Raw genomic sequence first — 16,211 nt, forward strand, 5'->3', positions numbered from 1 at the left:
ACCTTCAAATTTTAACGAATTAACAAGATGCAACAGGATACCATGGCAAAGTACTATTCCTATCATCCATTTACATCTATGGCATACCCTAAGAAGAGGTGGAACACAGTATCCTAAAAATTATTATTTCATAAGATCCTTACTAATATTATAAATGCGAAAGTAACTCTGTCTGCCTGTCTGTGGCCCTTTCGCTTTTTTTGCTTGCAGCGATAGAATAGGTTCATGAAACTGAGTAATTTCCCTTATCAGTTTGGTTAATTGAAATACAATGATTCCTACCTACCTACCTACTTCTATACCTGCCAATACTTTAAAAGGAACTTAAATAGCTTCCCCCCTTTTGGCTCTATGTAAATAGATTTTCCCATATTTCGCATATAACGTGATGTGACAATAGTATTTCCGATTGTGCACTACAATAGCAGGTAGGTAGGTTTTGATGGGTACGTCTATTGGGACTCTGTGTCAGTAATTATTAGAGTGTTTTACGCGTACGGCGTAATAAATCTCAACAATTCACTCTCCTTTTGAGGTCGAGTTAGCTATACAAAACTAATTCGGGCTATGCCGAAAGTCAGAATAATGTATTATTCATAAATGAACCACATAAAACCTTTCACGTCACGATTATAATTGAAGCAAATTGTAAAATATAATCTTAATTCGGCTGTTTTCTAGTATAAGAATGTATTGTGGATAAATTATATTAGTAAATGTACTTATATTTTTTTTTTTTTTTTTATATTTAAATACATTTTTCCACAGACATATTCGTCCGTGCCTTTTTTAATTTACTTTAATATTATAATATTTATTTAATTTCCATTTTTGTACAACTCCAGCCGAGATGTTGCAATTTGCCTAACAGTGACACCGAGGCAGACCTTATCCGTCTGGCCCAGAACCACCGCTGGCCGGCCGGGTGAGTTGACAACATGCAGTGTCACCCATCTTTATTTGGAAGATTAGATTTATCAATATGCATATACAATTATATAAATCTTACACTACTACTAATTTCACAGTTTTCATTACATTGTGCAATGTAAGAATTCATAATGTAACAATACACATTATGAATTCTTACACTGCTTATACAATTATATGAATTCTTATTTTAACACTATTTTCAAAGTTCACTATTTGTTATAGTCCAGGTTTTGTTTAATTATTGATTGTTTAATTTCACAGTTCACTTTTTGTCGTAATTCGGCAATTTTTTTTTTTTTTCCCTTTTTCACTTCCCTTTCCCCTTTTTTCCTTTCTTCCTTCTTTTTCCTTTCCTTTCCTTTTTTTTTTCCTTTTTTTTTATTTATACTTTTAGCGAGCATGTTCCGGCCTTTCCAGTCCAAAGCGCCCCGACGATGCATCAGCTGTTCTGGTTTTCTATGTGCTGATTATTTTAGCGCAATCAGCGCATCAACAATCGCCCTGTCTCTATTTTTAATCGCCATCTGCAGTGAGTACTCACGAATGTCCGAGTGAGACGCGCCTTCGGCCTACGTACTTATGGTATTGTGTTGCATGTTTTTCTCTAATATACAGATACATTGACATGTTTTTTACATTATGTAGATATTTGTTTTTGGTAATCCATTAAACATAACACTGATCAATGATCACTTATCCAATAAAAACCGACAGTAAAAAGAGATGCAGTCCTGTTTTCAATGTATTTTTTTTTTTCAAGGCGATATGAATTTTATTATTTCATTTTCAGTATATCTACATATGTATTCATTCACACCAAATCCCTTACGGTATATGAAGAGAGAATCGATCAATCGAATGTTATTGTTCTCTATCCTTAAAACATATTACATAACACTTCATTGGCTCTAGTAACTTGTCTCATCAGACAGGAATATATATAATACTTTATCATAATAGAGTAGTCTAAGTTTCTTCTGGTACCCGCATCCTTTTGCATTACGGAATACAGTTATATGAGTATAGACTAATATGTAAAAACCGCATTTAATCGAATAAGACAAAGAGCTAACAGTGGGCGGCCTTATCACTAAATCCTTATCAACTTCTATAAAATTAATTTGAACAGTCTCTTAAAAGTATAAGCAAGTACATATTTATAGTTTTACTTTACAATCATTGAAGTTGACGCAGAATGGGCAAAGATATCGAGTTACACAGAAAAACTTCCAGTAGAATTGAGAAGTTGTTGTTGAAGTCTATTGAATGGCACGGGGTGCCAGCTGCTTTCCGTGCTTGTTTATTTATTATTATGATAGTTTTTCTCCAACGCTATTTATTGCTGGCCACTTTAAATTTGGCACAATCGTAGAAGTCACATTCCGAATCTATTCCTAGTGAAAGAATATCAGAAATATGTAGTTTTATTAAAAATAATCTCGTTTTAATTCTATCGTAACAAATATGTATATTCTATTTTTATACATGGCGTAAAATAGTAAACTACCTATTACCAGTGCTTTCGTCTACTTTTTAGATATACATATATTCGTCCACTTGATGCAATATATCTTTATATGAAATTAAGATTCGATTAGACGTGAAAAGATAACAAAAAGACGGACACATAGACAGACATACTTTCGACTTTATTATATCAGTATGGATAATAATTAGTATCTATTTTATGTTAAATTTGTAATTTAAAAAAGAATCAATTAAAAGTAGTTATATATAATAATACATAATTAATAATTAATTTTATGCACTAAAATTGATTATTAATAAGAACTAATGACAGTAATTTTATTAAAATAATCGTAAAATTAATGAAGATATCATTTATATTCCCCTCACACACATTACAATTTCATCAATTGTAATACATATTATATTATGTAAAGAAACAGCGTTATAACGAGCAATACAGTGTTTATCTTTAAATGACTATACAGTAATCACTGTACCCTTTCTTAAAGTGATAGAGCAAGCTGTACGACCACACGTGGTTGTTCAGCTCGATTGGGCCGCTCGAACCGGGAAATACCACACCTCGGCAGAAAACCGGCGTTAAGCGTTATCGCATGGTGAACTGTAGGTTCCCTCCCCCTCCCCCTATCCCTTTCTTACTTCCTTCCCCTACCCACCCCTTTCTTACATACCATGGCACCGGAATACAAGAGATTTTTACCCCAGGGTGGTACCAGTAACCGTGTTACTGGAGAATCCACCCCTGATATCACACTCAGGCTGCCCTGCGTATTCTGGGATGGGCAATACTCCGCTCAATTTGACCAACAGGAAACCGAGCAAATCTCCATCGGCATTTCCCTTGCTCAGAGTCAGTTTTTGCAACATCAGGGGAATTCATTCCAATCTCGCCGCCCACCACCACCTAGAGACGGCGAGGCCGGCTTTGCTCTTCCTAACGGAGACGCAAATATCCTGTCCCGACGAAATTTCGTACCTGACCTACCCTGGATATAGATTGGAATACCATTTTATTCCACGGGCCGGTGTGTGCGCTTATGTCAGAGAGGATATTTGCTGTCGCCATCTTGGTACACTTGAAGGTACTGACCTGTCCATTTTATGGTTGCGTGTAGATTGCGATGACCACCCCCGCATCTATGCATGCTTATACAGGTCCCATAGCGGTAACACCGAAACTGACCGACTCATTGAACACGTCCAAATAGCTACAGATTTTTTGCTCCAACAGATTCCCTCCGCTGAGTTCGTGATTCTAGGTGACTTTAACGCCCATGACGCTGAATGGCTCGGTTCACGTACCACCGACTATGCGGGGAGATCTGTTCATGGCTTTGCTTTGGCGTATGGTTTGACGCAACTGGTATCCTCGCCTACACGAATTCCTGATGTTGTTGACCATATACCTTCACTGTTGTACCTTCTGCTGACTTCTCATCCGGACTTGACACTGGACGATAGTGAGCAATCACCGCCGGTCATCTCGCGCATTGTGATATGGAGCGAAGTGCCCTCACGCGTAAAATTTGCCCGACCTACTGGTCGACGTATGTCTCTTTTTTAGATATCCGGCAGATTGGGATGAGATGACGGTATTCCTGCGTTTACTCATGGGTGGCATCTGACTAAACTAAACGGTACTAAACAGTCTTTTCGGATACGGGCTTTTTACAGGTGTCTTGCCAAAGCTGCTCAGGAAAACGTCAGTCATCTTTTCCACCACTGCGCAGAGAGGATAATCGTTGGCCCAACATGCTAAAGACTAAGGATCCCATAACTATCACCTTCTTATTGCATCCAAAGACACTGGACGAAATTGTCAATCACCGCCGGTCATCTCGCGGTGTGAGACAGTTGATTTCTGATGCCATCCAAGATGGCTTTCGCCAAAAGCTGCTGGTGAGTCTCTTTCTTTAGATATCCATTGCAGATGCTGTGAGAGTTGGGGGTACTAACGCGTCTTTTCCGGTACTGCTAGTCTACAGGTGTAGTGCGAAACATTTGAAAACGGCTTTGGTTCATCCGATCTTCTTTCAAAGGGACCATCCTTCAGATCCAGCTGACTATAGGCCCATAACTATCACCTTCTTATTCACAAAGACCATGGAGTAAATTGTCAACCGTCAACTCCTACGATACCTAGAAGTGAACCAGTTGATTTCTGATCGTCAGTATGGCTTTCGCCAGGGTCGCTCAGCTGGTGATCTTCTAGTGTATTTGACACATCGATTATTTCTTGTACTATATATTTATATATGTTAGTCTGGATGTTGCGAAGGCCATTTGATCTTTGGCACAAGGCTTTATTCAAAGCTACCATCCTTCGGGTTGCCTCAAAGTTATGCAAATGGGTCGCCAGCTTTTGCTGATCGGAGCATCAAGCCATTGTCGATCATCTATTTATTTTTTGAATGCTGGTGTTCCAAAATGTTTTGTTTCCAATAAAGAATTACTTCTGCATATCAATGACATGTTACAAATCAACAACATTCATTGCTATGCGGATGACAGTACCGGAGATGCCGTGTACAGCGGCCATGCTAATATGTCGCAGGCAATAGTTATAGAGTACCGGAACAAACTTGTGTCCGAAATCTAAACTTCACTCCATCAAGTTTCGGTTTGGGGTCAGGAAAATTGAGTTCAATTCAACCCCAAGAATACACAAATTTGCGCGTTTACCGCTAAAAAGAATCCATTTATCGTATCTCCTCAGTTTCAAGACACTCTCCTTGATGTGAAGCCAAATCTCGAGGTCCTTGGCGTTGATATATCCAGTGACGTTCAGTTTTGCGGTCATTTGGAGGACAAGGCTAAAATAGCCTCAAAAAAGCTTGGTGTGCTAAGCAGAGTGAGACGGTATTTCACGGCGGCCCATCGCTTGCAATTATACAAGGCGCAGATCCGGTCGCACATGGAATACTGTTCTCATCTCTGGGCGGGAGCACCACTATACCAGCTACTTCCATTTGACCGCATTCAGAACCGAGCAGCTGGAATCATTGGTAATCAGCGTCTATGTGACAGTCTCGACCCATTGGCTTTGCGGCGAGATATTGCATCTCTGTGCATTTTCTACCGCATATATCACGGGGAGTGTTCTGAGGAATTGTTCGAATTAATACCAGCTGCTGAGTTTCACCACCGTACCACTCGCCAGAAACTGAAATACCATCCTGATCATCTGGATGAATGGCGGTCTTCTACGGTGCGGTTTTCTAGAAACTTTTTGCCTCGCACAACCACATTGTGGAATCACCTTCCAGCAATGGTATTTCCGAACCAATACGATATTGAAACCTTCAAGAAAAGAGCTTATTCCTTTTTAAAAGGGCGACAACGTACTTGCAATTCCCCTGGTGTTGCGGGTGCTCATGGGCGGCGGTAATCCACCATCAGGTGAGCCGTATGTTCGTTTGTCCTCTGTGTTATAAAAAAAACCCCTTATGTATGTATGTGTATACATATATTATACTAAAAAGGAATATTTTAATAGTTGTTGGAGAATTCAATGAATAAAAAAAAAGATGAAAGACAACTATGGTCGTGTTACTTTATTCTTATTAAATAGCGATGTCTTTGAAATTGTTATAACATATATTTTAACCGTGTAAACTTATCACTCAGGATAGTAATCAATGATATTGCACCTGTTACGGGACGAGTTTCCATTGGCAACAAATCGCCTTTACCATATACCAAAGCCAATCTGACTGACAGCTATCCCTGTCATAACATGTAGCCTGGTAGGAAGTTTATTACGTGCGAAGTGAGATTAACTATGTGGGATTGGTATCGTGCTGGATACCATAATATTAGCCAACACGCAATATAGACACGGCATTTGAGGAATTTATGTTAAAATAAATATTTATTTTATTTGACCTCGATATATTGATTATTCCTATTTGTGTATATACGCCACAATGAAACAAAAGTCTATAATCTTTTATGAAATATGTACATATATATATATCTATTTAAATCTCGAAATTTTGTAATTTTTTAACTCACAGACCTCGTGCAATGCTGAATAAACTTTTAGTTTCAAAGTTGATATTTATTTTTTTTTTCAAATTAATTGTTATAGAGTGATCATGGATGTTTATCAAATTTATTATTATTGTTCATCATTAAGAAGGATTTTCTATATCACATTGTTATTTTATAAGGACAACAACTTTATCCTCTTCATTATTGCCAAATTGCGAACACAACGTAGGTTTATTAAATATTTTAGCCATTCTATTTACAAAATACTACATTTGATTCGATGTACAAACTACGTTATTTCATGTTCCGATGTCTATAACTTTGTACCTGGAATGGAAGCACTGGTCAAGGTTTAATGCCTTTAATAGTTCCGGGATCGTCAACAAACTTCAACTAGAGAAAAATCTTACGAGTCACGCAATAGTGTTCATGAGTGTATATTTTATTTAATATTGCTATTAAAATAAATATTGTTTACGTAGAAATGAAATGTTGCACTATACTATGATTAATGTGGACTGTGCAAAGTCTACAAACTTCAAATGGGTCCCATACATCGAAATACGTATATTTCCAATTTCATTATACTGTATGTTGTCTTTATGACGCTTTTTTGCTATTCACTTTAGTATAAGAAATTTTGTTGGATACAATTGATTATTATTTTGATAGGCAGAGACCAGATACTCCATTCTTTCTGTACAACCGAAGTAGTAAATCTACCGCGTTTTCCAAATCGTAGACAATCTGGCGTACGTTTGGCTTACTTGTAAAGATAGTATCTTTTCTTGAAGGTACCTTTTTAGTTACTGTAAAATCTGAATGCTTTCTTTTAGTCTATTCTGGATGTATTCTATTAAGTTCCGAATATCTTCTGTTACTTCTCTCAGCTATGATACGATCGTAACTGTAGTCCCAATTACTTTGCAATAGGGTCGTAAGGTCGTAACATTAAAGTAGACATAGTATGCGGATTGTGAAGTGATTGAAACTCGTACAATAGCGAAGTACTTACATGACTTGTTTAGTACATATTTTATGAGGTAGCCGCACTCATTGTTGTCGACGTTCCAACATAAGCCATAAAACTGTCTAATGCTTTCATGATACAGTAAATCTTAACCTAGGCTAACATAATTCAGTTTAATTTTAACTTGTATTAAACCTTTTGTTGCAGGTAATTTATAGCGTGTATCCTTATCAATATTGGTAAGTCACGAACATAAACATAGCAAACGATCAAAATTATTTTGGTAGTGTTCGGTAGAATTTAAATTTAAAACTATATTTACATAATTGACATGTCTACTTGCAGACTTGTGTTTGTTAATTAGCACCAGCCCGTAATGTAATGCACAACTCAGATGATTACACATTATGTCCGAGCGTTGTACTTTACTAAAATAATATTAGAACTAGACAACAGGTATAGAATATGAGAAACCGGAAAACCACCACAGAAAAACCACGTGTTGTTTTATTCTTTTATATTGCATGTTCTTTACTCATTAACGCTTTAAAACTTTAAATAGATGAACGAAGTTGAATAAACCATGTATAGTGAACACAGGATACTTTTTTTCTTAATTCATATAAATCATTATATTACTAGCTAATGAAATACTATTAATAGTAACGTATGCTATATCTAGAGGAAATGAAATGACAATAAAAAAAAAAATTATTAATCAATAAAAATAAAATTTTCCGATAGAATATGCAGTCATGCTAATTGACTCCAAACAGGTATTATGTATGCGTTAATATTATCTCGAGTCACTGCATAAAGATTAAATAGATTATTTTAGAGTTTGAGTGTAACCAACGAACTCTGAAACGTAACGTGGAGTCGAATCAGTGTTCCAGGAATAAAAATCGAGGTCAGTTCGAACTATCACCGCTTCCCTAATTTAAATATTCATATATTTTGATATTCTCTATGTATGTCGTAACCGAGTCTGCAGTTATCTCCTATCATATCACAGAAACGAATTTTGTTTTACGCAACAATATCTGTCCGCAATATGTTTTGAAAAGTTTTTGTGCACGGTATATTCGGGCAAATAGTTTTATGTCGGCCATTTTGACTTTTATTTTATTTTTCGTTTATTTTCCCTTGCGCGGCCGTAAAACGTACCTGGCTCGCGGGGATCACAGGGCGGGCTCACGAAAAATATATTATTGAGACCTTTTCGCCCGGGCTCCATCGACAGACATTGCGAACGCGAAAGTTATGAATGACACATGTTTTGAAATATTACCTGCAGTGAACTGCTTCCAGGGAACAAAATTTCATAGGATGAGAAGTTTATTTGTCGTGAAATATGTGGGAGTTTTATGAGAGCACGACACTTTTACAATGCTACGGATCAAGCAATTTTCTTACTTTTCGGTCTATATTGCCGAGTAATAAGCCTGAAAGGTATATCCAAGGAAATAAAAGTATGAGGTGCGACAAATTGGATGAGAAAAGTTTTCTTGTTCATCTTGAACACCTTATTTACTTTCTCTAGGAGTTGCATAATGTTCAAGAGTTTGTGTGTGTATTAAAAGAGCAACGACATGTTATTCAACATGCTTATAAAAAAAACATCATATCTGTGAGTTAAGAAATTTTTAAGGAATTAAAGAATTAACGAATTGAACTGAATAAATATAATTAAATAAAAATATGTACCTTAAATGTAATGAATAGGTCCCTCACGAGATTGACTCGGTAACCTATACATGGTATACAACAACCTTTCTTGTGTTATGTTGCATCATTTTTGGAGTACATATTCCTAACTGTATTTTAACTGAATCTGCCTGCTATGCGTATGTGTGAATAGCAACTCGTTTGTCTTGTTTCATCCTTCATCCTGATTTCCACATCTGTCTGGCACATGCTTTATTTCTGCAGACAGTGAAATGCTTTATTAATCCTAGAGAAAAACATGTACAGATGAGATTTATGATATCTTGTTTCATAGAAAAATAATTTTGCATGCAATCCCATGAAGAGATATTGTTACAATGGATGTAAAAACCGTGCCAAACTCTCACAACGAGCGGTTGAAATTAAAGCTAACTCCACTCGTCCCGAGCCTCTGTTTTATTCAGCCCCATGGGAGTTTTGACACAATGAAAAAATATTGTATGAAATGCTAACTTTTTTTGCCAATTATGGAAATTCGAGGGCAGCGCACGCCACCTGCCGTGGACAAGCGTCCCGCATGCTACTCTCCGGAGACCAAAAACTGACACGGGCGCTCCTATTCCGTGGCTAGGGAAAGTAACTAATTTCACTTTTACTCCAACCGTACAAAGACATAATACAGCTTTACTTACGTGAGTGTATCATATTATAGGTAATCAGTCATTCCGCTTAGTTATTGGAACAGATTTATCATTTAGACATTATACTTACATCATGTTTTCATACTTAATTGTAATTCAACATCGGCTTTGCTCGAATTCACCAACCATTACAACTCTTTTTCTCTTATTACTTTGATAGTATTTATACTAAACAGTCGACAAGTATCTACTTCTTTCTTACAAAACAACAAGGTAAAAGCTCTATCTTTCCTAAAATTAAAAAGAAACTAGGTAAAAATGTACGAAAAAGTTTATTGTTAACTAGCTAATGTATAATAAAAAGTAAAATAAATGCCTTCAGACTCAGTGCAATAATTTAAAATAGTCAAATTTAAAATGCTATAATAGTATAATACATTTAAACGATACAAATAAATTTAAAATCTTCAAATAAAGCAAGTTAAAATAGTGTTAGAATAAGTACTTATAAAATAGATTGCTTTCTAGCCTTTAAGTAGCGTTAGTGTTCGCGAGCTCTAATCCGATAACGTACGCTGAGCTGCTGAGCCTTTTCAGTAAAACACTTTTATGTTTGTCTGTTTACAATATTAGGATTTTCTAAGGTACGAAATGTTGATTTATTGATTGCGGACGCGTGGTTGGCGTAATGTTGATTGAAAGAGATAAAATTAAGCCCACTTTCTGTAGTTGGTTTATCATGTTAGTATGTACACGGTACCTAATAACGCGTCTCTCTCAATAAGAGGTGAAGATTAATCTCCACCAGAATGGTCAAGCATCTTAATATAGAGTATTATTTTGTTCTCTTACGGGATCTTGCAGATGAAAACAATTGATGGCATATACATATATGTGTATATTCTTACTTTAACTTCACGCATAAATTGGGTACTGAATATCTACTGCGTCAATACGCAGTAATTAAATGTTTACTAAGTATTTCCACAAATTGTCTATGAACATGTATATATAAGTGCATATTTACTTTCTCTTGATTTCTTACGAAAACTATATCATCACATTTATATAAAGGATATGTTAAATGATTTTTGTTTTATACCTAATAATGTATTTACTGCACAACACATAATTTAAATATTAATTTAACGATCTTGATTTCTCGTTTATAATTTTTTTATCGTCATGGTAAAATGTTGAATAGACAGTAGGCTTGTGTATCATAAGTGTATTACACGTGTTTTCTCACAATATATGAAAATATTTAAGGTTTAAACACTACTTTCAAAAATATTGCCCTTAAAAACATAACAAAACCTGCAGGCCATAATACTGGTAATGGTAATTTATTTTCTTTTTGTCTAGTACCTCACGTGTAACGCATTAATATAACTACGTAGTTGTCGCTAACATTTTCAACCGCTTATAATATTACGGATAACTGCACCATAATAATACAGTTGGTAACGCAGACTTTCGTGCTAAAAGCCCTTTATACTATCGGTTGTTTAATTTTCCACAGAGTAATTTAACTGCACCGATCAATAATGCACTAGCAACACAATCATATCGGATCGAAAGTGGTTATCGAGTGGGCGATCGGTATTTCCCAGTTCGTGTCCTGAGTCACCAACGCTGCACGTATAACAATTCGCGGAACCGGTTCAACCCTCCGTTGGGGGTGCGTTTGCTAATGACTGCCGGACAACGACCGACGACCGAAATGCAACCACCATCGTGTGCGAATCTACACCCTCGAAACTGCAGCGGTAAACTCAATCTCGCAGACATGATTCGCTATTCTGCAATTCAGCGCGTGTTGTTTATATGCAACCTTTCAATCGGCAACGTTATTTCGATAAATATGCATGAAGTAGCGAAACCAGCAGCGCGGGTAACATAAAACGCCATCGTGAAAATTTAATGACATTTCCTGGTAGCCGAGTAATGAGTCACATCCGTCGAAGGGTTAATTTTAACATGATATCGCAACTTAAAATCGACAATTTCCTATCTTTCTTTGAAGCTTGTTGCGAATGCGAGGGTAAGTAACCCTGTTATTTGTATCGCTGGGGGGGAAATTGACCTGCTTTCAATTTATTATGTTCTTAGAAATAGTTTCCTTGTGAAGAAATTGTTACTAAGCCCATTAAAAAATGTTAGCATTTCATAAATCCATGTGAAATGGAACGTTGCCATTATTGGATCTAAAACTACCTTTATTAACCTGATACGTCCGTCTACTTGTTTGTGTACGCTCCGACTACTTTAGCCCGAGTGCGGGTAGCTTTGTGCTCTCAAGTTCACAGCCTTTCTATATGTCACTCGCTATATTCCTCTATATACTTCGTACATATATATGTTTGCACATGTATTTGAGGTTTGGCTTATCTAGATCCAGTTTAGACGTACCTACAGTATACACAAGTAATGAGATTTTCTATTCACAAAACGCTGACTACCATGTTGCATCGTGAACTAAATATTTGTTTAAACTACGTTAGGTTAATTAGTTACTATTTAGATTAGATAGGAGGTTTATGTATATTATTAATTGGGTCTTTTTTAAGGAATTAGGATTGATATACCTGACCAAACTAAGTACGCTGGAAGTGGAAGATGACAGGATGAAAATGGATCCACACCTAATTCAGCAAGAATTAACCGCCACGGTTTTCAGGGGACCACATAAAAGGCCACCTAACATGATACAATACATTGGCAGTAATGGGCCCATTAGGATGAGCATAGAGTTGTAACACTTAGTCCATTATTGAGAATTCAACAGGAATTAACCGCGAGGATTTTCGCGAAGACCATATTGAAGTTGACCTAACATGTACGGTACATTACTATCAAATCGGCCATTAATCCTCTCACTAGTATACTGAGCTTGTTTTCTCTTTCCGTTTTAAAATATTTCAGTGGTTATGTATTACGAATTACCAGGATAAATATTCGTCTGCCGTTGTGTGGGTAATAAAACTGATTTGCATTATCGTCGAGCCGAGACCAAAATAAACTTATACTTATGTGCAATATACATCTGACTCTTTCTAACGAACGAACGAATGTGGTAAGACCATGACATTATCAGAAAGAGAGATTCGATTAGTTTCAATGTTTGCTGATAATAAATGACATCTTACGTATGCATATTCGATATTTTTATACAACAATCAGCCATTTTACATTCTCTTATAAACCACCTTGGCCCACGCAAGGTAATTCTGTGATATTATAATGAATACGAACCAAGACCCAGGTAACTAGGCAAGTCCAATGATGTTTACAGCTTTGTCAGATTACTTATAATAAGTTATTCAAAATAAAAGCCTAAATCTGTAAATAGTACTTTTAAATTTTTTGCTGAATGTAATTAATTATTTACATATTTCTCACAAAAAATTAATACAATTAAAAATTATCATCTGTACATATTTAAAAACGAACAAGAATAGCATCATGTAATGTCTTTTTTTGTCAATATTGAAAAGAAAACAATTATAACTACAATTATACCTAATTGATATTAGATTAAGAGAACTTATATATGTTATTTAATTCTACACTACATTTTGCACTTCTTAATTCACAATTGTATAAAACTGGAAAATATAAAAAATTATCGTGCTGACAGTACGTGCTCATTTCCTGCAACATAAAACACCGACGTCATAACAAATAGAGCAATAAGACAGTTGCTGCGCCACATCATATGCACGAAACTGGTTCCACCGAAACAATACTGCCAACCTGCCCTATTCGGAACATACAGATTAAAACCTTGCCTCAAGTTATTGTGTGAAAAACGTTTCACATTTTATAATTTGTAATCGGAGTAGCATACGTCATCATGTTCCATAATATTTAAACAATTTATCTAAAACGGAAATGTTTTTGATAAATTGTTTAAATATTATGGAACATGATGCATCATATGAGAAGTATTAATATCTTACAGTATAATGTTAACTATAATATTTGGCACAGTATACATAAATATTTTTATTGTTTATTTATAATACTTTATTTATTATGGCACCAATATTAATAGGCTGGTTAAAAACAACAAGAGTTTTATAATATTTCAACAAAACTACAAAGGTAAATTGTTAGATTGCACAATTTGTAGAAAGAAGACATGTGAGTCACCAAAAATATTGAGATGTTTAAACTATAGGTGAATAAATCAAGATGAAATTTGGCACATATGTTTATTAATAAGATTTTTTATCTTATATAAATACCATGCGGTTACAGGTTGAATAAACTTAACTTTACAACCAAATATAATACAGTCACAAACTAATAATAATAAAATGTATGGGTCTTCAACACTTATGTATTTGTGTGTATGTAACACTAAAATGAAAGATATAGGTAACTAGACGTCGCAATTGTGAACGAACCCTTTCTGTAACAAAAGACTGTTGCGAATGAATAGCGTGCACATGACATTTATTGTATTTAAATTTAACACAGCTTATAATTTGGGTAACACTTAATAGAGATAAAAAAACCCTTTAAAAATATAATAATAGCTTCTGCTATATGAAATCGTAGCAGAAGCCTAAGAATTTACATATACCTACTTATATCGAAATATGCATTCATATATATTAAAAGAACTGTGACAGCAATAAAATTGTATAAAAATACTTAGCCGTACATATTGTTTACTAGTTACATAAAAAAAATATTGTCATTGTGTAACATAACATTTGACACGGTTTAATCTTTTTTTACTGTCTCGATATCTTCTAGGTAAAGTCTTATACAATTTTGAGTGCCTTGCATTCGTTTAGTGTTTTCAGTGTGTATGTAATGCATGACTAACTTGACATTTCATACATCGTGCCGTGAATAAGATAACAATAATACTAATAAATATTAAGGCTAACCAGATGGTCAAACGAGGTCGGTGGACAATGATTTGCGCAGCCCGTTGTAAGTAGAGAAAGTGCAAACTCTTGCTCCACTTTCCATCAGTAGTTATAAATGTATGTATGTAATATTAGAAGGTTTTAAGTTTATATAGCAGCACGGCATCGGCATTGACTTTTGATACATTTAACACAATATTATCACCTAAATTTTTGGGTGTATTTCGTAAGCTGAAATAAAAATCGAAATGAAATTAAGTACATTAACGATCTAATAGATTGCTAATTTTGTGTTTGTATATTCGAGTAGAGAGTAGTCAGGAGTGACTGTATCTATATATTTGAAAGATTATAATATATCATTTACATTAAAGTACACTATTAATTATGTAACTTTATAAATTGGCTACAATTACAAAATATATTGATTTAATTACAAATTTAATTGTAGGCATGTTGTTGATTTATTATGGCGAGGGATTTCAACATTTTTTATAGCAGATTGTGTCTATAACAATAAAACTTTTTATAAAAAGATTATGACGATAATCAATTAATATAAACACTCCTCAAAGAAGTCATGTTCTGTCATCTGATACACTGATACATATAGCGCGTCTTAAGTTACAAGGTAAAGTAGAATTCCTTGAACATGGTCCAGTAAATTTTGCAGAATAACTTTATAATTATTTTAAGGTCACATTCCTTCAGACGCTTTATTTTATTCTGCTCACAAGTATCATTTTTATATTACAATTATTTAAATTGCTTTAGTTTATTTACAAACGGGGACACAAATAAACCTTACCAATTCAAACTAATTTCAAAATCACAAATGAAATCCATTCAATATTTAATAATAATGTGTGCTATATGAAAATTAATAATACAATAGTACTCTTCGTTGGGGTTTACCTAAACAAATATTTCTAGCAAGTAAATAATCCCTCCAAATATAACTTTTCCTATATGATAAATGCTTACTATATCATTTAAATAAATATGAGAACGGTCGGAATCACTCTGGACAAAGAAATGAAGGCCTTGAACGCTTTTTGTTAAGAATGGCTAAAATAATATTATGCCTACGACTATAATGTCTATTTTGGAGCATAATCTCAATATCGATTTGAATCCAATCTAACTTTGTTCTGATTTTTTAAAATGTAATAAAAACTAAACACAATTAATCGATTACAGTGTGAGTTAGTTGCGAGTTTGATTCAAGAGTAAAAAAAGATGCGATATGTCGTATTCCAATGGCATTGGATAGGAGATAATCTTCAGAGTAGATCGGCTAATGGTGTAGTCACAAACATTCAACGACTATAACCCTGTATTACCATTATTAAGAATTAACAATGAGATAAGAACTAAATATTCCGCGCAGACGAAAACTAATCTTAAAGTTAAACTTATTTTTAATATTCTACGCTTAGGATTTCTCTAAAAACATCAAGTAATTCTAAATATAATAAATAGGAGTATTATTTTGTAGGGTATTCAAAATTGCCTTGTATAGTGTACAAAAGCGAAGTTGAAATATGAAAATTATTTTTTAACTTGTAAGAAAGATTCTTCCACTGTAAACAAAAGTTTATAGTAATATATTTGTTACTATATATACAT

At 34.7% G+C, this 16,211-nt stretch overlaps 1 protein-coding gene across 3 annotated transcripts in view; it reads left to right on the forward strand.

The window, feature by feature from the left end:
- LOC131852710 (protein muscleblind) overlaps positions 1-16,211 on the forward strand; it is a 175,216-nt gene that overhangs the window by 51,572 nt on the left and 107,433 nt on the right. The window contains exon 2 of one of the 3 annotated variants that reach the window (XM_059203430.1): positions 7,595-7,626. The exons of the other annotated variants lie outside the window; for them this stretch is intronic. The gene's annotated coding sequence lies outside the window, so the exon portion shown is untranslated. The remainder of the gene's footprint in view (positions 1-7,594; positions 7,627-16,211) is intronic. 3 annotated transcript variants of the gene reach the window in all.

Source organism: Achroia grisella, unplaced genomic scaffold (genome assembly GCF_030625045.1).
Source record: "Achroia grisella isolate CSIRO2021 unplaced genomic scaffold, CSIRO_AGI_Agris_v1 utg856, whole genome shotgun sequence".
Classification (NCBI taxonomy): domain Eukaryota; kingdom Metazoa; phylum Arthropoda; class Insecta; order Lepidoptera; family Pyralidae; genus Achroia; species Achroia grisella.